Genomic DNA, 19,939 nt, shown 5'->3' with positions numbered 1-19,939 from the left:
TGTGTTTGCTAACTGGCCTTACCGAGAGGTTACCCTTGTATCTTAATGACAAGAGATAGTTTTATATTTTGGAGCAAGGTGCCTAGTGAATGAAATTAGGTTTCTATCCTCCCATAGTGACTGGGGAAAAGGGGCTTTCTATCCAAACCGACCAACTTTGAAATAATTAAGTCATGGGGATATATTGCACAGCATTTATAACTTACTTTGACTTAGAAAATCAGAATTTCTAAGATGTTTAATTTCCACCCTCTGTCCAGGTGATTTGTATGCACATTATAGTTTGAGAATCACTAGTCTAGTGGTTTGGGCAGATAAAACAAATAACGTGGAAGGCAAACATCCCTAAGTAATGCATCCACTTCAGATGGTATCTTGGCATCTTTTCCAGTTAAAGGGAGGCCTCTATTCTATAGTAAGTGTCAGGGACCACTTCTGCATCTGGAGGGGTCAAACATATCTGCAGTTTCATGTATCTGCCCAGTTGTCCCAGCCTCAGCTCTCAGTCACACTTTTTGCCTATCACAGTGAACACTTTAACATTAAATGTTCCCCAGGGCTGAAAACTGACCCACTTTTGTAAGTGGATAATTTGTCAGAGGAAGTTCTATTTAAACAGGACACCAGCATTCTCTGTCTTACTACTTGGCCTACTTGAGCCTGTCATTTTTTTTTTTTTCATTTCTTTTTTTGTTTTAGGACTTAGATTTCAGTTATGATCTTCCAATTACCACATCAGTCCTTATAATTACTTATAATTGTCATTTTCCAATATTTCTCAAATACTAGCATGATTATACAGCCAAGTATGAATATTTATACATTTATTCCATCTAAATCCACAACATATGAGCATCTCAGTACTTCAGAAGCTTAAAGGGCTAACTTGTTACCACTAATGTTCAGAGAGTGACCCAGTACTGAAATCACATAATAAGAATCTCTTTGCTAGGAATCCACCTCCAGCACCAATTGTCTTTGTTTAGGTTTTCCTCACATCAATCCTGAGATAAGAATTCAAGTACAAGTAGTTTATTGGGAGATAATTTAAGAAATTGTACTAATTGTGTGGCAAAATTAGACTACCAACAGTTACAAATACCTAAATCAGACCTATTGAATTTTGACTACTTAATTAGTTCTTTTCCTCTATATCCAGAATTAGAAAACATCTTCTGTAAAGGCAAGTTAGTAAATATTCTAGGGTTTCCAGGCCAAATGATCTCTGTCACAACTATTCAACTTGTCATTGTAGGACAAAAGCAGCCATGGATAGTGTGTTATTGAATAAGCATGGGAGTGTTCTAATAACCCTTTATTTACAAGAGAGTTAGTGGGATGGATTTGGCCCAGAAATCATATTTTACCAAATTTTGCTCTTTATTGTGAACAATTTGAGAACAAAAAGCATGACTTTTTATCAATATAACCTAAGTATCTGGCCAAGGCTGTACACATAGATACATAGAGAGTAAATTAATGAAAGTTTTAATATATTTTTAGATAATATAGATGATGACATTGAGGTGATCTTTCTCTTTCCCTAGTCAGTGAACTTGAAAATGTGGTTACATTTTAAAAATATAAGCTTGAAACTAAAACTCAGGATTGAATCAAGCATAATTATCTTTAAAGCAGAGTAGCAATGCACGACTCAAACAAGCTGGGAAGTAACCTAATTTACTTTATTGCCTTTGATAAAGAAATAGTATTTCCCTCAGTAGAGTCAATTGTGAAGAAATGAAGAATAGATGAAGCAGAGAGAGAGGTGAACTCTGACTGATTAACACAACCAAGACAAAAATGTGGAGCTCTGAGGATTTAACTTCATTGCCACCATGACAGACAGAACACCATTGTGAAAAGCCTCTGTAATCAACCATAATTTTTTATAGATTTTTTTGCTAAACCCCTCTTGCATTTGTTCTCCTACTTTTTGTTGAAAATATACATATAAAATGTATTATGATCCCCTTCACATAAAGTTCAGCTGTGTGTAAAACTAAGCATTATACTGATAAGGACAGAGACTTGGACAGTAGATTTATAAATAAAATCAAATTTATAAAAACAGTTTTGCATGTAGTACATAAGAGAATGGTTAGAAGCAGGCCTCAAGGGACAGTATATTCAGTTATTAAATAAGGCAGTATGTGCACGGATATTTCTTATAATGTATTAGCAATTTATATTTCTGTTACAAATGTTTGCAGGCAACTTCTATGAGAAAAGTATTTTCCAAAGGCTTTGTATATTTTGCCTTCTTGAAAGTCTCTTTGAGCAATATGAATTCTTTTCATAGCCTATGAAAACAATTCTCAGAGTGTTAAAATAAAGCATTTTCATGATTCATTACCTTTTAGAGATTCAATATATGAAGAGAATTTAATGTAACTTTTTTCCTCAAAATGTGTAGGATATCAGTTTTAGGTTTTAGCTCCTTCTCAAATGGACATTGTTCTCCTTCCTTTCTAGTTGATATAATAATTTTAGTGAAGTTATCACATTTATATCCCAAGTCATTATCTGCATCTAGCTTCACATATAGAAAATAAAACACAAAAGATGAAATTAAAAGCACAAACATTGTAAGTTTACAACCTCTTTATTTCATATTGCAAATTATTTGTTACCTTGTTCATTATTTAAGTAATATAAAACATCAGCCTCTTATTGGTGAAATGTTCTTTATAGTAATTTAAATAATAAATTACTATATAGTAATTTATATAGTCTTGCATATATATATATATAGTCTTGCATATAGTCTTGCATTATATATATATTCTCTTTTGCAGTAAAAAAAATGGCATTGAGCATAATTACAAGAATTAATGACCTTGCATTGGTATAGCCTTAAATCAAGGAAAGCCTGTAAATTATTTTAATTGCAGCATCCAGTTAAAATATTTTGGTCAATGAGCCTTAACAAATTGTATTAAAATGTGCAAAAATAATTTTGCTGTGATACATAGCATGCTAACACACATTTATGATGACCAACTTTAAAATACAATCTTCCCCTTTTAAATACAATCTTAACATCTAGAATTATGCATTTATTTTTCACTCTGAATCTATGAAAACACCCTAACCTCAAACTCTCCTGGCACTGAAATTAAAACATTGTTAATTATTCTCACTCAGAAACTTAAGTTCTACAGTTACTAGGTTAAACTACCCTCTCTGCCTCTACTAGTTTGCTGTTGTTGAGTAAACTTACTATACTCGCAGTTTTAAAAAGCACGCACATATCATCTCATGGTTGCCATGGTCAGGAATCCAGCACATTTTAGCTAATCCTCCATCCAGGGCTTCACAATGTTAAAATCAAGATGTCAGTTGGGTAATCTTTCCTTTCTAAAACTTGGGGACATCTTCCAGATTCATGCTGTTGTTGGCAGAATTCAGTTCTCTCTGGCTAAGGACCAAGGTCCTCATTTTCTTGCTCTGTCTGCTGTGGGATGCTTTTAGCTTCTAGAGGCCACTCATAGTCCCTTGACATGTGGCCCAGAACATGGCACTTTACTTCTACAAAGCCAACAGGAAAATCTCTCTCTGCAGTCAGCTAAGTTGGCATCTTATATAACATAATAAGAGGAGTGACTAATTTCATATTTCCAGGACCTGGGTATGCTCAAGGGTAAGCCCTGTATACCAGCCAGGTATTCCTTAAAATTCTTCCTGTCATAGTGCTTCAATCACATGTTTCAGCCACAAGCAGAAAATGGCCTATCTTTGTCCTGAGAAGAATAATTTTTTGTCACAGTCCAAAACGGTTGACCTTTACCCTTGGATGAAATTAAGATCGTCACTTCAAGAAGGAACGGAGAAGTTGAATAATTTTTGAGAATTTCTAGTGATAGAACAATTTCTGACTTATTAAACTTCTGAATATTAAACCTGGACTATCTCCTGATACTGTGTTCTTCCATGAGAAGGAATACACATTATTATAAAGATGGGTTAAAATCCCCTCTTACAAATTAACACAGAGCCATGACCCAAAATAGATTTTAACTGTAGGAGTTTCAGACATGGTGCAGCAGAAATGAATCCAACTAGGATCCATGAGGATGCAGGTTCCATCCCTGGCCTCACTCAGTGGGTTAAGGATCCAGCGTTGCTTATGAGCTGTGGTGTAGGTTACAGAGGAGGCTCGGCTCCCGCATGGCTGTGGTGTAAGCCGCCAGCTGTAGCTTTGATTTGACCCCTAGCCTGGGAACTTCCATGTACGGAGGGTGTGGAGCTAAAAAAAAAAAAAAAAAAAAAAAAAATTAACTGTAAATCTATCTCATAGAAATGAACTTACTGACTAAACAAAATGATTTTCACTTTTCACTTTATAACTCAATTTCTAAATCTCTTCACATGATAAATGTTTGATAATAATGGAAAATTTTGAGAAATGTATTAAAAACCTTCACAATGCAAAATTTATCCTCCAAATGAAGAATATAGCACAGTAGACCTACCAAATGATGACCAGTACAGCAGATAGTCAAGGTCAAAAGCAGAGAAATACGTACTTCAATTTGTTTTCTTACTTTAATATGTAATTCGTTTGAGGATGTTACAAATGTAACCAGATTTAGCCAAGGATATTTTTTATCATGTGTGATAAATTGAATTTGACCTACTGGTAACACCCACTGAATACCTAACTTCATGTATTTCAATAACTTTTCTGATAACCAACCACCTGGGCAACATTTGCAGCCTCTCAAGCTGTCACTTTGGGACATGAATTAGTGTTAGCATACACATAAATCATCGTAGCAAGTCAAGGGGAACTGAAGCAGGGAGTCACTGGCTTCAAAATAGTCATATCTCTAAATAAATGGAGGAGATATATTAATTCAGTCAAAACAAATAGCTTCTATTTCTAACTTATTTAATATTGACTTGTTTCCTTTTGGTTTAATTCTACTAAAGTTGCTTTTCCTAAAATTAAACCCATTGCTGTTAAAAGTGAAGGATTAGCATTATAAACAAACCAAGGCTTGTGATAATGAAACTAAAGAACACTCAATAATGAGGAACGAGCATCTTGAAATACCAAATTATTGAAAAGTCAGAGTGATTATAATTATAGGCTGATGCTATTATACCATTCTTTATGTGAGACTTTGAACCAATAGTTTCAGAGTGATTAGAAGCAGTGCTGAAAAGAAGGGAATAGAATCTTATTTATTTCAAGTCATTTAAAAACTTGTCAGTCATTTTGAAACTTTGGGTCCTTAGGGAGAATTTTTTTTTTTTTTTTTTTTTCTGAACAAGAAGTCTACATATTGTCTCTAAATAACAACTTTTACTATCTTCCTCAAAGGTTAGTTATTTCACCAACATAATCAAAGACTATTTATCTTCATAGTCCCAACTTCTTGTATTCTATCCCTCCTTTCAAAAACAATCCACACCCTAGTTTCAGTTTTTATCAAACTGTAAAAATCAAAAATATCAAGCAAAATGAGCAAAAGCAATCAAACAATCAGCTCTCACTTAATTTTATAATTTACTTTAAAAGATCTCATTGGCCCTAAAATTTTTTTGTGTTTATTTCTTTTTCAACTTGGCACATTTAGTTTCAGATGACTTTTTATGAATAGTTTTGGTTTTTTATTATTATTTTTATAAATCTCTATATCCAGTTTAATAAAACTGGGTAATTAAATATGTCATTTAACAGGATTTTTTTTTGAAGTTGGAAGTAAGGAGCTTTCATAAATAAAATGTATTATTAAATTTTGTATAGGTAAAATATTATAAATAAGAAATAGGATAATAATGATAACTAGCTTTCAAATATGCTGGATTTCTTAGAGATAATAAAAAGTAATGAAAACAGAATAATAGTTAGATGAAAATTAGGCAGCTGCACAAATTCCCAGATATATTTCTTCTCCCCCTTAAGACCTTATGAAAGTAAATATGTATAAAAGGTACAGATTCACAAGTAAAGATGAAAAGAAAAGAAATATCTGGAGATTAAAAAAAGCAAAAAATAGACAAGAGGTAAAAAACTTAGCAGACACCTTTGCTCTACATGCAGAATGTGCACAGGCCAAGGTTAAAGAGAAGGATAACGATGGTCCCTCATGCCTGGTGGGGTTGACAATTCTGAGGAGCCCAGTAGGGTCATAAATGGGAGTGAGATGTGCAGCATTTACACGGAGAATCTGTGTCAAGAATGCTATGTGTACATTCCTAGAAAAAGACATGAAAAAAATGACTGGTGAGACTGATAGTTACTGAGGAAAATGTTGGTTGATATCAAGGAACAAATGGGACATTTAGAAATAGCCATATTCCAAGCCCAGCTTCTATCAGGACACTACCAGCATTTGAGTATTCTCTTCCCAATCAGTCTTGCATGAAGTCATCAAAGGGACAAGCTCTACCCATATGTAAAGTACTTCCATTAGACAATGTTAGTGCTTTAGCTCTAATTCACAATCCATTCACTCATTCATTAAATAAATACATACTCATCATGGTCCAATAACTGCTCTAAGAGGTCAAAATAGGTGAATAATTATGAATGGGAAGATCACTCCTCTTATGAAGCTTATATCCTTGTTGAAGGAGACTGGCAATAAATATTATAGAGATAAAAGTACAAAAATAACCTTAAAATTAGTGCTGTGAACAAAGAAAAGGAAAAAAAAAAAAAACAGAACAGTATAAGATGTGTAGGGAGTATTGAGGAAAGAGGACTTGGTTATATTAATTAGAATGCCCAAGAGAAGTGTCATTGAGAAGATGAAAATCAAGCAATGCTTTTAATGAGGTGGGAGAATTGCCCACATGGGTATCTCAGGATAGAGAATCCCAGGCAGAGAGAATAGGCAGTGCAAAGAACATAAGGATGAGCATACTTACTATTTTTAAAAAGGACAGGGAAGCCACTGTGGCTGGAGGAAAGTAAGAAGGGAAGTAACTGAATACTATCAAGAGTCTAAAATGTAAGTAGAACACCATGGAATAGGATATAGCAAGAAAGCACTCCATGTAAAAGAGCAAACAGAAGACATAAATTATAAAAATGAGAAAAAAAAGAAATATACATCACAGAAGCAGCAGGAGAAATGTGCACAAATCAAAGCAAAACCAGTAGATTTTCAGAGAAATGTAAATAAATTATATCTATAAAACAGGAAAAGTATTTCATTAATGCAGAATTGTTAAAATAGTATTTAAAGTAAAAATATATAAAATTAAAAAGAACTTTAATCGAAAGTTTGAAAGGTAACATACAGAAAGCATAGCAACTTATCTCAGGAAAATTAAGTCATAGAGAAAGCAAACCTAAGTCAAAATTTAAAAATTAAAAAACTTAGAGGAACAATCCATAGCATCTCATGTAAAATAATATTTATCCCAGAAAGAGATTGAGACCAAAATACATAAGTAACAGAATAGCCTTTCCTGGATTTCTTTTCTTTTCTTTCTTTCTTTCATTCTTTCTTTTTGTCATGCCTGAGGCAGGCAGAAGTTCCTGGGCCAGGGATCAAACCGAAGCCACAGCAGTGACAACACCAGGGAACAGCTAGGCCACCAGGGAACTCCCATACTATGATTTTTAAAATATCTACATCAAAGCTTAGTTTAATGTTTCAATACACTGGGGAAAATACGAACACAGCTGAGAAGAGAAAAAACATTTTAACTATGGAGGTATGATAATGAAATCGGAACTAAATTTTTGAACAACACTGAACTGCTGAATGATAGATTGGAAAAAACTTTTACAACTCTTATAGAAAATAATGTTTAGATATAATTCTATTCCTAGCCAAATTAGTAATCAGGCTTGAAAGACAATGAATATAATTTGGGAGAAAAATACTGAAAAGAATGATTTCTAAGGACTCCTTTTTTAGAAAGACTTTCTCAGGCAAAAGGAAAACTTAATCAGGGAAGAGATAATAGGCAGAATCAGTGACTCCAATCCAGAAGAATTCCCTAAAATATAGTCAAAACAAAACAAAACAGAAAAGCACCACATACTTTCTGTTTTACTATTCTGGAGATAAGAAGTCCAATTGATCCAGCTGGCCTCCACTTTAGGTTTTATAAGACTGAAACCAAGGTGTTGGTAGGGCTTCATACCTTTCTAGAGGCATTTGGAAGGATCAGCTTATTCAGTTCATTGGCAAAATGCCACTCTTTGTGGTTTTTAAGACTGAGGTGTCTATTTTCTTGCTATCAGTTGTGGTATCACCCTTGGTTCCTATCTTGAGTGGCCAGTGGCCTGTGGTAGTCCTACCACTACTCCTTGTAAGTCTGCAAATGCTATTATATAGCCATTTGAACTTACTTCCTATTGTTGCCTTAACAAATACCACATATTTATTGGCTTAAAAATAGAAACCAAAAACCAAAAACACCTATTTATAATTTTATAGTTCTGTAGGTTAGAAAACCAGCATAGATATCACTGGGCTAAAATCAAGACATCAGCCAGACTGCATTTCCTTCGAGCAACTCTAGGATAGAATCCATGCCCTTGCCTTTTTCAGCTTCTAGAGGCTGCCTGCATCCCTTGGCTCAGGGCCCTCCCTCCATTTTTGAATCCAACAATGGCAGGCACATAACATTACTTTCTCTCCTACTTCCCTCTAACTAGTAGGGATTCTGTGATAACATTGGTTCCACCTAAAATAATCCAGGATAATATCCCTATTTTAAAATCCACAAATTAGCAACTTAATTGCATCAACAACCTTGATCTTCCTTTCCCACATAACTCATCATATTCACAAATTCTGTGAGATTAGGACATAAATGCCTATGAGAGATTATTATCCTGCTTACCACAGCCCCCATTCAGTCCATCCATGCAGTGTTGGGCACTGCAAATCATCATACCCAGGACCAGAGTTAATCAATCATCCCTCAACCATCCTGAGTTCATAGCCTCACCTTACTTATTTTATCCCATCAAGTCCCCATACTAATCCCACTTGTAAATCTATCCTACACTCATTTTGAGAAAAGTGTCTTAAATTATAATCTACCAGAATTCCTCACTGTATTGTCAACAGGGATTATAATTATTACAGTAGAGACAAGCCCAGAATTTCAATGGTTTAACATACTATGAGTTTATTCCTTGCTTATAAAAAGCTCTGACATCTCCAATAACATTTTAGGTCCAAAGTCTTTTATGTAAGAACTCACTTTTCCAGGCTAATGAAGGTCTTCTCTCTCCTGTAGCTGCACAGTGTGGAGAATATGGCTCTCACATGACAGAGGAAGAGCAAGCAGGAGGATCTTAGAGTGACTATTAAATGCTTCTGCCCAGATCTGACAGAGGTCACCTTGGCTCACAATCCACTGGCTAGGATACGGTAGTCCTTAATGTCAGCAGTGGGGTCAGGAACATTTAATCCTCCCAGATTTATTCAAAAACAGGAGAACCAGAAAATGAGAAGAACTAGAATTTTCCCCAGTACCCATTCTTAAGAGACATGTATGACTTTGTCTGAGATCCATCACCATTGATAATAACTTCTAAGACCCAGTTATTGGTGGAAGGATTCTTCTTTTTTTTTTTTTTTTTTGTTTGTCTTTTCAGTGCCACACGTGTGACATGTGGAAGTTCCCTGCCTAGGGGTCAAATCAGAGCTACAGCTGCCAGCCCATTCCACAGCCACAGCAAAGCAGGATCTGAGCCATGTCTGCAGGCTACATCACAGCCCACAGCTCCTTAATCCACTGAGCAAGGCCAGGGATCGAACCAGCATCCTCATGGGTACTAGTCAGGTTCATTACCGCTAAGCCAAAACAGGAACTTCCGTAGCCTTCATTCTTAAGCATGTATTTCTCTCACTAAATCCAGTATTGCTTTACAAATAATTTTGATGCTATCCATCTCCCACTGATAGAGCAGTCCTGCTTGTTTTGTATCAATTTCATCTCTGTAGCTTCATTCTGCAAAATATTGAGATGACGGAGTATAGAATTATCTATTGTATGATACAAATTTTAATGCAGTCAAACACTGCTGTATAGGTTAGCCTCACATCATTCCACTGCTTAAAATTACCCTACACTTTTCATTACCTATTAAAGGCCACTGTTGGTACCCATGAAATCTTGAAATACCTCTATAAACAAGAGAATTGAAATCGCTTTTCCCATTTCAATGTAGCTTCAAGCTTCAAGTGTTAAGATAACTCATCCTATTTTGATACATGATTGCATTAGTTTAAGCTGGGTATTGCCACATGCTTGAATTAAATAAAATACATTTGTTATTTTGTTTTTTGGGTTAGGAGTCTAGGCATGGCCAGCTTGCCCTCTGCTCAGGGCCTCCCGGGGATGAAATCACCATGTTGTGCTGTCCGCATTCTGACCTAGAAACTTGAGTGGGGAAGAGCACATGGGAAGTACTTTCAAGTTGACGAAAGAATTCATTTCCTCAGAGCTCTAGGACTTATGGCGTCTTCTTCCAGGAAAAAGAAGCAAGGCCCACATCCCCTTTTAGAGGAATTTCTACTGATTAAGCCAACCTATTTCTTCTAATGAATTTACAATGGATTGATTTGGGAATATAACCCCATCAAAGTCTTGGCATTTATCACTTCCACCATACACTGCAAACTAAGCATGAGTGTAACACTGTCTTTCATCATCTGATATATTCATTTATTTGTAATATCTACAATATTTTAAATTTCCAACCATTTTATTCTAATTGCAATATTTCTATTTTGTAGCATCTCTGCCTTGCTGCCTTGTTGCTGAGATAAAATGCCATCTCACATAATTGTGGAAATATTATTTGTGTTTTTGTTTCTCTTTTTTCCCTCTGGTATATCTCTGTAACCTATTTTGCATTTGTTAGTTTTAGTTTCTGACTTTTAGTTAGATGATTTCTTTAATGTTTGTTTTGCTTGCCTGCCCTTCAGTAATCAAGAGAGAAACACAAAATAATTGATTCAAATTTCTGTGTTTCAGATGGAGTTTGTCCAATAGTGAGGTCCCCAATAAAATGATAGCTCTATTACCAGGCTTTCATTGGATCATTTCCTATTACCTGGCTTAACCTAATTTAATTTTTAAAAATCTCTCTGATTTCAGCTTCTACCTCATCTCTCACTCCTGTCAATAAAAATTTCTGTGCTTTTAAAGGACTCATGTGATTAGAATGCACCCATCCATAATAATCTCCTATTTTTTTTTTTAAGGTCCATACCTTAATCTGCAAAGCATGATTTTAGCATGTAGAGTAACATATTCTCAAGTGCAGAGGATTAGGGCTAGAGCATTTGGGGGAGGTCATTATTCTAGCTATCATGGTGTGGTTCAGCTTCCCCAGAAAGTAAACCTAGTATCTGCCACCTGTGTTGTATAAGCCTGACTGGCAATATTGGTGGTTTACTGAGAAAAGAGCTTTATAATTTTAATTAGTCTTCTTGATTTCAATTGAATATCTAAAACATAGTCCATTTGCCTGCTATTTCTGAATTCACATAGGTCTGATCCAATTTCCCTCTCAGCTTTCCCTGTTCCTCCAGGAAAGAGGCTGCTATCTGGAGGTTTAGCATAGGACTGGAGATTCCAAAGTCAAGCTACTCCATAGATAAACTTTCGACAAAGTCACCTGTTGTTGGCTACCAGCTGTCACATCTTGCTTCATGGCTTATGTAGTCACTTGAATTCCTGAGCCTTTGCAGGATTTTACACACACACACATACAAAATGAGTTTTCTTTGCTCAGCCAAATCGTTTAACCTTCATTTATCTTCTTTTCAGGTTTTAACTTTGTTGCTATCACTTGTTTTCTATTGTATCCTCTCCTATGTATCTTGTCCTTATCAGCAGTTTTATTTTATAGAACTTTGAAAAAAAGAGAGAGAGAGAGAGTCAAGAGAAAGTGGCTGTAACAAAAAGTATTCAGAGTTAAAATGAAAGAGCTCATTTATTTTCAAATTATCTTGGTTTATTATTATCAAACAGTATAGCTGTCCTCACATATTTGATATTTACTTGTGGCTCTAATTTTTTTAACTCCATAAAATTATTTACCTAAATAATTGCTTACAGGTATTTTTGTTTATGATTCTCTTGAAAATGGGAGGGATGTGTGTTTGTCTCTGTGTTTGCTGCATTTCTTTATTGACTACTAATGTCATTACATAAAGAAGGATAAATAAAGGCTTATTCTTTCCTTGAAATACATTGAGGTCTCCTTTGCAACATCACATTTTGTTACTGTTTAATTGAATATCTTATAATTTTTTCATTTGTTAATTTCAAAATACATAATTCTTAGTTCCTAATCACCCCTGCTTTGTTCTTTTGTACCAATTTCACTATGATTCTGGGCTGAGAACAGCTGGGAATTGTCAGATCAAGTAAATCTGGCCTTGTTTCTCTTTGACCCTTCAAGGAGAAAGTTGATGGCAGGAGCTGTGCTCTACTGAAGTAAAAAGATGACTACGTCAATCACTCATAAAGGCAAGGAGGTCTCCCCATTGCACATGCCCAGAAAGATTCCTGGGGTCAAAAAGGGAACATTTCATCCCATAATAGGTGTTGTCAGTATTCCGTCAGGCCCTCACATTGGAATCAGTCTTGGCTAAAAATGCACAAGCATATCAGGGAGGGCCCTGGGTACAATCAGGTGTGAGAAATAAAACAAAGTGATTGGCCAGAGGTAAATAAAGACCCAAAAATACTCACCCATATAAGGGATTTAAATCACCTCTCTGGCATGTTCTTCATTCCAAAGGATGCCCACACCTGCACTCCTCTTAGGGGTGTGTGTTTCTATTTTGCCCTTGTCTTAAATAAATAAACTACTTCTCTGTGTGTTCTCCCACATGTTTTACAGCTTTCGCTGGTCTTAAAAAATTGCTTTTTTTTTTTCATAAAAGGACAAGATCCAGGGAAATTTCATTTCTAGCCTCTAGCTCATCTAGCGGCTAAGACTCCTGGTTTTCACTAAGGCTGCCCTGGTTCAATTCCTTAACAGGAATTAAGATCTCATTTCAAACCATCACTCACTACAGCCTCCCTGAGACCAGTTCTACCACATGAGTTTAGTTCTGGACTGCTATGAATATGCTTTCTCACTAGTGCCTTATTCTTTTTCAGTTGGTGTTGTACTTCCTTATATAATACTTCTGTTGCTTTCTCCTGGTATCAGTAGATCGTATTCCACAATTGCCAATATAGTTCAATACTAGAAATCCATTAACATAATTCATCAAACATTTATAAAGAGAAAAAACATATAATCTCCACAAATTGACAGTGTATATTCCAATACCTGATAATATATTTTTTCAGCAGAAGAATCCTAACTTTACTCAAGTAGATTTTGGTTACTGTATTTTTTTTTTTTTTTTTTTTGTCTTTTTGCATTTTGCAGGGCCACTCCCACAGCACATGGATGTTCCCAGGCTAGGGGTCTAATCAGAGCTGTAACCACTGGCCTACGCCACAGCCACAGCAACGTGGGATCCAAGCCGAGTCTGCGACCTACACCACAGCTCACGGCAATGCCAGATCCTTAACCCACTGAGCAAGGCCAGGGATTGAACCCGCAACCCCATGGTTCCTAGTCAGATTCGTTAACCACTGAGCCACGACAGGAACTCCTCGTTACTGCATCTTCTGATGACCTGAATCCATGTGTTTATTTTCAACTCATCTTCGTGTTTAAAAGTAATATTCTGTTTATTAAATTCTCCTGTTTAATGATTCATATTTCTGACTTCCCTCATCCAGCCTTATTGCTATAATATTGGATTTACAACTCACTTTTTTTTGTTCACAATCAGTTCTCCTTTGATGCTTTTACAATTTCTTTTGTCCTTGATATTCCAACATTTCACTGTAACATGCCTCGATTTGTACATTCTTTTCTTTCATGTACTGCTTAACCACTTATCAATTGGTACAGTTTGTGATGATACATTTTTAAGTTCTGTGAAATGTTCTGATATTATTTTATTTGACTTTTATTTCCTCTGATATTCATTGTCTGAATAATGATGTTTCTATCCATATCCTTCCTGTCACGTAGTCTTTATATTAATCTATTTGTCTTTGTTTTTCTTCTTTTTTTTTTTTTTTTTTTTTTTTTGTCTATTTATTTTAGGGCCACACCCATGGCATATGGAGGTTCCCAAGCTAGGGGTTGAATCAGAGATGTAGCTGCTGGCCTATGTCACAGCCACAGTAACACTGGATCCAAGCTGCATCTGCATCTTACACCACAGCTCACAACAATGCTAGATCCTTAACCCACTGAGCGAGGCCAGGGATCGAACCTGCCTCCTCCTGGATCCTAGTCAGATTTGTTTCTGCTGAGCCATGATGGGAACTCCTTTGCCTGTCTTCTTGATGCCCCTTTTACATTTTATAGAGCAGTGACATTTCTCTGTTTATCAATAGCCTGATATCTAGCAGTGTTTTTATTTAAATTTTTTTGAGTGAATTTGAATGCTTGGTACTCACTGTGTACATGTCTGGATGACATTAAGAGAAAGGAAATTAAAGTCTTCATGGTTCTTGTCAAGTCACTGTTTAATCAGGACTCTTTAATCATCTTTTAAATTGAACCCCCAAACCCAAAGTCATTTCATTTTTCATATTTCTTTCTATCATATAACAGTTTTATTTCTTATATTTCATTGTATTTTTCTTCCTCAAAGCCTGTAAGTTACTTGAGGACAGGGTTTTTGTTTGCTTCTTGTTTCACAGTTTTATCCCCAGTCCTTTGATTATGGCTCAAGAAAATGTTGGTCATTGTAATACCCAAATAAATAAATGTACTATACATAAACAAATTAACTATGTAATGCTATAGAATAGCATTGTATATAGCATTATAAAGAGCTTCAAGAATTTTTTTTTTTTATATTTTAAGGCAGCTCTTGGTCAATGGTAAAGTTTAGCATTCTTATAACATTGTCTGGCATGTTTTTTCTTTCACTAAATGAAAGGAGAGGTATTGAGTTGGATCAATAGATGTAAATGTTTACCTACTAAAAACAATACATAGTGAGGTGTTTTTAAAACCATATATTCATACTAAAATTGATGTTTCAAATCCCACACATACTCTTTTGTCACAATAAATTCTTTTTTTATCTTTGTCAAATGACATTTAGTTTACAGAATGAATCTACACTCCTACTTAATCATCTCCACCCCAATCATTCCTCTAACTCTTTGGGACTTTTCCCTGAAACTTTTTTGTTTGTTCATGTGACAGGAATCTTATTATGTAGTGAGGTGAGGCAGCGAGACATCGAAATGGACATTATGTTTGCTTGGGCATAAATGCTTACCAAAGCTTTAAAAGCTTAAAATTATTGCTTACCTATTTCTTAAGAATTTTCCAAAATATTTAAGCTGAAGAAGGCATTGAAAATGACTAAAACTGGCACCACATGTATGTTTACAATGTATTTTAATTTTCTGATGCCATTAGGGAACTTATATTATTGAATAGATAAATATATATAGATATATATCTGTATATCTATATCTCCTTGAACTTATTTAGCTCTTTTTTATTATATAGAAGTATTTTACACATGCTGAAAATTGCATTCTTAGAATAATATCATGACTACACACTGCCGTATTTTAACAAATCCTAAAACTTTATCAGCTTTGCTTTATTACTTCATTTTTATAGCAATGAGTCATGAGTGAAAGACTCTTACTACTCCTCTACTCTTCCTCTCTCTCAGAGATAAGTACTATATCAAAGTGAGTAGAATTTCTTAATGCCCAATGTTTTAACTTATAATTTATATATGAAAGTTTTCTGTGTTTTTAAAAATTGCATGTGCAGCATCATACTACATGCATCACTCTTGGGAAAAAATGTTTCTGCTTGAACTGAGGATGTAAGAGATATTAATGAGCTTCAGGGTAGCCTCATTATGTCTTTCCTCACCTGTATTCCTCTATGTGATACAACAAGGAGATTGTTGGGAGTTGACCCCAGGGATTTCTTTCTGCATTGTTAGGAAGTAAACCAGATGAAGTTACTGAAACAGTAACAGTGGGAGCCTTTGCCTACTTATCTACAAGAAGGGATGCACCCAAACTCAGATTTTCAGGGACTGATGTGTATTTTTCCTTGATAGGCAGAAAAGTTTATGAATTTCCTATTGGCCCCTATGGGTCTACATGATGGTCATATGTGGTTCATACACAAAATATAAACAGTTTCCCTAAATCTAGACAGTTCTGCTGGTAGGCAATTTATTTCTTCCTTCATTAAAAGATGCTTCTCATACTAAAATAAGAAGGATGAAAATTGGGAAAGATTTCTTCACAGAACACAGTTCTCTTGTCTCCATCAGCCTCCTTTTGGATGAAGGAATGATGCGGAAACAATGCTATCCCTTCATTTCTTGACCCTTGACTTGTGTTTTTTTCCCCAACAAAGTCTCTTCTTTATTTCATGCCACATGTGATGATATGAAATTCATTCCCGGTTAGGTTGTATGAGTATTTTTTAAGTGGTTTTATTGACATGATTACTCACAACCAGATGTGAGAAATTATTCCAAGTATTTTCCTTTTGGAAATGGCAGCAGGTTAATAAGTCCATTTGTGAGAATTAACAAATGTCTTTTCTGTCAAAGAAGTCTTGGTTGCTCCATTTTTTTCCTGCTTCATCTGAGACACCCTCCTCCAACCTTCTCTTTCCCTCTTCTCCCAATAATAATTTGTTTCAAATTAGCCAACTGAGAAGATTATGTGCCCTGACCTGACCAATGGGAAGGGGACAGATATGCCACCTGCATTAGGGATAAATAGGAAGGGTCTTTTCTTCTTCACATGCACGTTTTGAGTACCCACACCCTTCTGCAGAAGTAAAAAGCCTTGTCAAGATCGCTGCATGTTCATGTGTCTCACTTTCTGACACTGACCATCTGAGCCTGAGTCAATTTAATTCTCCAACACACTAAATGTGGAAGACATTGGAAGACTTTCCTCAAGGGTGCAGAGAGAATCTTTCAGGAAGATTTATTATTGAGGTCAACTGGAGGTAAAATGGAAGAGGGGCACCAAAGAATGTGGGTAGATCATTGGAAGAGCTCATTACCATGATGTCAAACACAAGAGCATTCCTGAGAGGACAGTTAGTTGAGCTCTAGGAACAGCTGCTGAAGAAGTGGTTGTACCATTAGAGCATGAGCCACAGTTGCTGGCCATCACATTGTCTTCTTGCTGTTAATGGAAAATACCACTTCTTTTCTGCACATTGTTATCATGAACTGAAGCTTGGCACTTGCCATCAGCCTCTACATGGAGTAAAACATGAGCCACAGCAGCTGATGACCTGTAGCACCCTCTGAGTGGAGCTCCTGGTGGAGACCAGGAGTGAGGCACTCTTTGCTCTGGGGAAACTGGAAGAACAGGTCTTCAGATAGTTAGATATTTTTAGGAGAAGATTTTATAAGCCCAATTCTTGGATATCCTCATATCTAGAAAAACACTAAAATCCTTCAATGATGACTAACGTCTATGACTAGTAGTAACCTTCACTACACCAGCAGTAAACACCTGTAAAATTCATGCACCTCCCCCTTTACTTTTATGACTTATATCTTGATATTCTCCCTTTCTTCTTTGGAGCAGTATTCAGAGCTATCTGAAATAATGCCCTGTAGTTAGTGGGCAAAACAAAAGATATCATGGTGATTTTTGAGAACAGCCACTCCCAAGGGTGGGCCAATGAGCCCTGAGGGAACTCAGGGAAGAAACAAGAAGACTGGCCCACAGCTGAGATGCATATCAAAGGAATAATTCCAGTAAGTCCAGACTTTTATATTTTACCAGAGAAGAGGGTTTTCTGGAGTTCCCGTCATGCCTCAGTGGTTGACAAATCTGACTAGGAACCATGAGTTTGCGGGTTTGATCCCTGGCCTTGCTCAGTGGGTTAAGGATCCAGCATTGCTGTGAGCTGTGGGGTAGGTTGCAGACGTGGCTCGGATCCTGCATTGCTGCGGCTCTGGCATAGACCGGTGGCTGTAGTTCCAATTAGACCCCTAGCCTGGGAACCTCCCTATGCCGCAGGAGCAGCCCAAGAAATGACAAAAAGACAAAAAAAAAAAAAGGTTTTCTGTAAATCTGGTTATCTGTAAATCTTTTGTTCCTACTACCTTCCCTTTGTTGCAAATTCTTATATCCTAGCTCCTCCCCACAAGCCTCCTCTGAGTGGTTTCTCAGAGCTACCTGAGATGCTGTGTCTTGGGCTTATGTTTTGAGTCAACACTATAAATATTTAGAAATCTTTGTGATTCCCAAAATTTATAAAAATACTCTCATATGTTTTTATGTGAAAGCATTTTAATTTTAACATCTGTTTATAATCCATCATAACTTAATTGTTCTGTGCTTTTTTTTTTTTTTTTTTGGTAGGTTTTCCGATATTGACCTGGCAATATTTATTGTAAAGATTAGTCTTTTCAAAAGACCAGTCTCTCCATTTTGCTCTTGATCTATACTTGAACCAATGACACTCACTTAATTTGGATACCTTTAAAAAATACAGCCCAAAAAATATAACTAACGTAGGACAGAAAAAATAATTTTCTCTCTACCATTCTAAAATCTTGGCTGAGACTGCCCTGTAATAAAAATCAGATTAGCAGCAGCAAAACACAATTTTTAATATGTATATCTTCTCTCCAAAGGAGAGACCCAGGAAAGATGAATATCTAAAAGTCCCCAATCATCACCTTTAAATACTATCTGCAATGAAAGACAGAAGAATTTGGGAGGTTTTCAGGCAAAGCATAGTAAAGGAAGGGATGTTTGTTATGCAGATTTAGTTATATGCCTTCTCTTTTAATAAGAGTTCCTAGAGATTTAGTCATCTTTCTTTTCCTGATGCCTAGAGGGAGAGTGAGATACCCTTACCAGATTTACCTTAAATATGTGAATACCTCTTACAAAAGGGTAATTTCTATGTTTTCAAAGCTTTTTCTGCATCTGTGGTTTCTTAAAAATAACCACCTCAAAATAATCCTTGTTCAAAAGAGGCACATTTGGAAGTGGTAAATTCTACTCCCCTTTCCTAATAAGTTAATAATCAAGATAAATGGAATTACAAAAATATTACATTAATGAAAAAAGTAAACAATGAAAAAAGACCAAATTATAGATGGCACAAGTAGAAACAAATGTATGATGGTAGATTTAAATACAACCATATTGATAATTGCAATAAATTTTGAAGCAGACATTTGCCACATTGAATCAAAGTTTCCAATAGAAGATCTGAGGCAGAATACTAAATCAGGTATTCCGTGTATTGGAGCTTGGGCTTTAATGCATTCTTTGATACGGCTATTGATTAACATTTGAGGCTTAAGGGCTCCAGGGAGTAACATCCCCACAGGCCTTATTTACTATAGTGAGTGTACATATGCCCAGATGGACATTAATCCATAATCCCCTGTGACTCAGTTTACTGGAAGAAAAAGGTAAAGAAACTATGAGCTTTACAGAGCACTTCCACCCTTAAGACCCCTATTGGACAGACTGATATAGGTAATTGAGCAAGGCCAATAGGAGAAAACTACATCTTTCTGGACCCCACATTGGTACCCCCTCCACCTCTAAGGGGTAAAAACCCCTATAGGACAATAGAGAGCTGGGGCTCTTCTCCCTTCCTCCCAGCAAGCCTGGGAGCTATTTGTTTTCCTATAATAAAGACTTTGCTTTCTTGCTGCCTGTGTGTTCACAGAGTTCATTCTTCAACTGCATGAACAAGAACTCAGATTCTAGTAACATCTTTCTGGCATCAGATCCACTCATAGGCTGTCTATAAGAAACTCATTTTAAATATTGAAGACATAGGTTAAAAGTGAAAGTAGATGCTCTATGCAATTACCAAGCAAAAGATGGCTAAGATGTTTTCATTTATATCAGACAAAGTAAAGAACAA

At 35.9% G+C, this 19,939-nt stretch overlaps 1 long non-coding RNA gene across 1 annotated transcript in view; it reads left to right on the top strand.

Annotated features, from left to right (window-relative positions):
* LOC146395464 (uncharacterized) overlaps positions 1-12,293 on the top strand; it is a 137,967-nt gene extending 125,674 nt beyond the window's left edge. The window contains exon 4 of the long non-coding RNA XR_014830769.1: positions 10,281-12,293. This is a non-coding gene — a long non-coding RNA (uncharacterized LOC146395464). The remainder of the gene's footprint in view (positions 1-10,280) is intronic.
* The last annotated feature ends 7,646 nt before the right edge of the window (positions 12,294-19,939 follow it).

This window comes from Sus scrofa, chromosome 16 (assembly GCF_054392235.1).
Source record: "Sus scrofa isolate SSC_HxYL_T2T_F1_AM1 chromosome 16, Sscrofa_HxYL_maternal_Yorkshire_Landrace_v2.0, whole genome shotgun sequence".
NCBI lineage: Eukaryota > Metazoa > Chordata > Mammalia > Artiodactyla > Suidae > Sus > Sus scrofa.
This window is presented reverse-complemented; position numbering and strand designations above follow the sequence as displayed.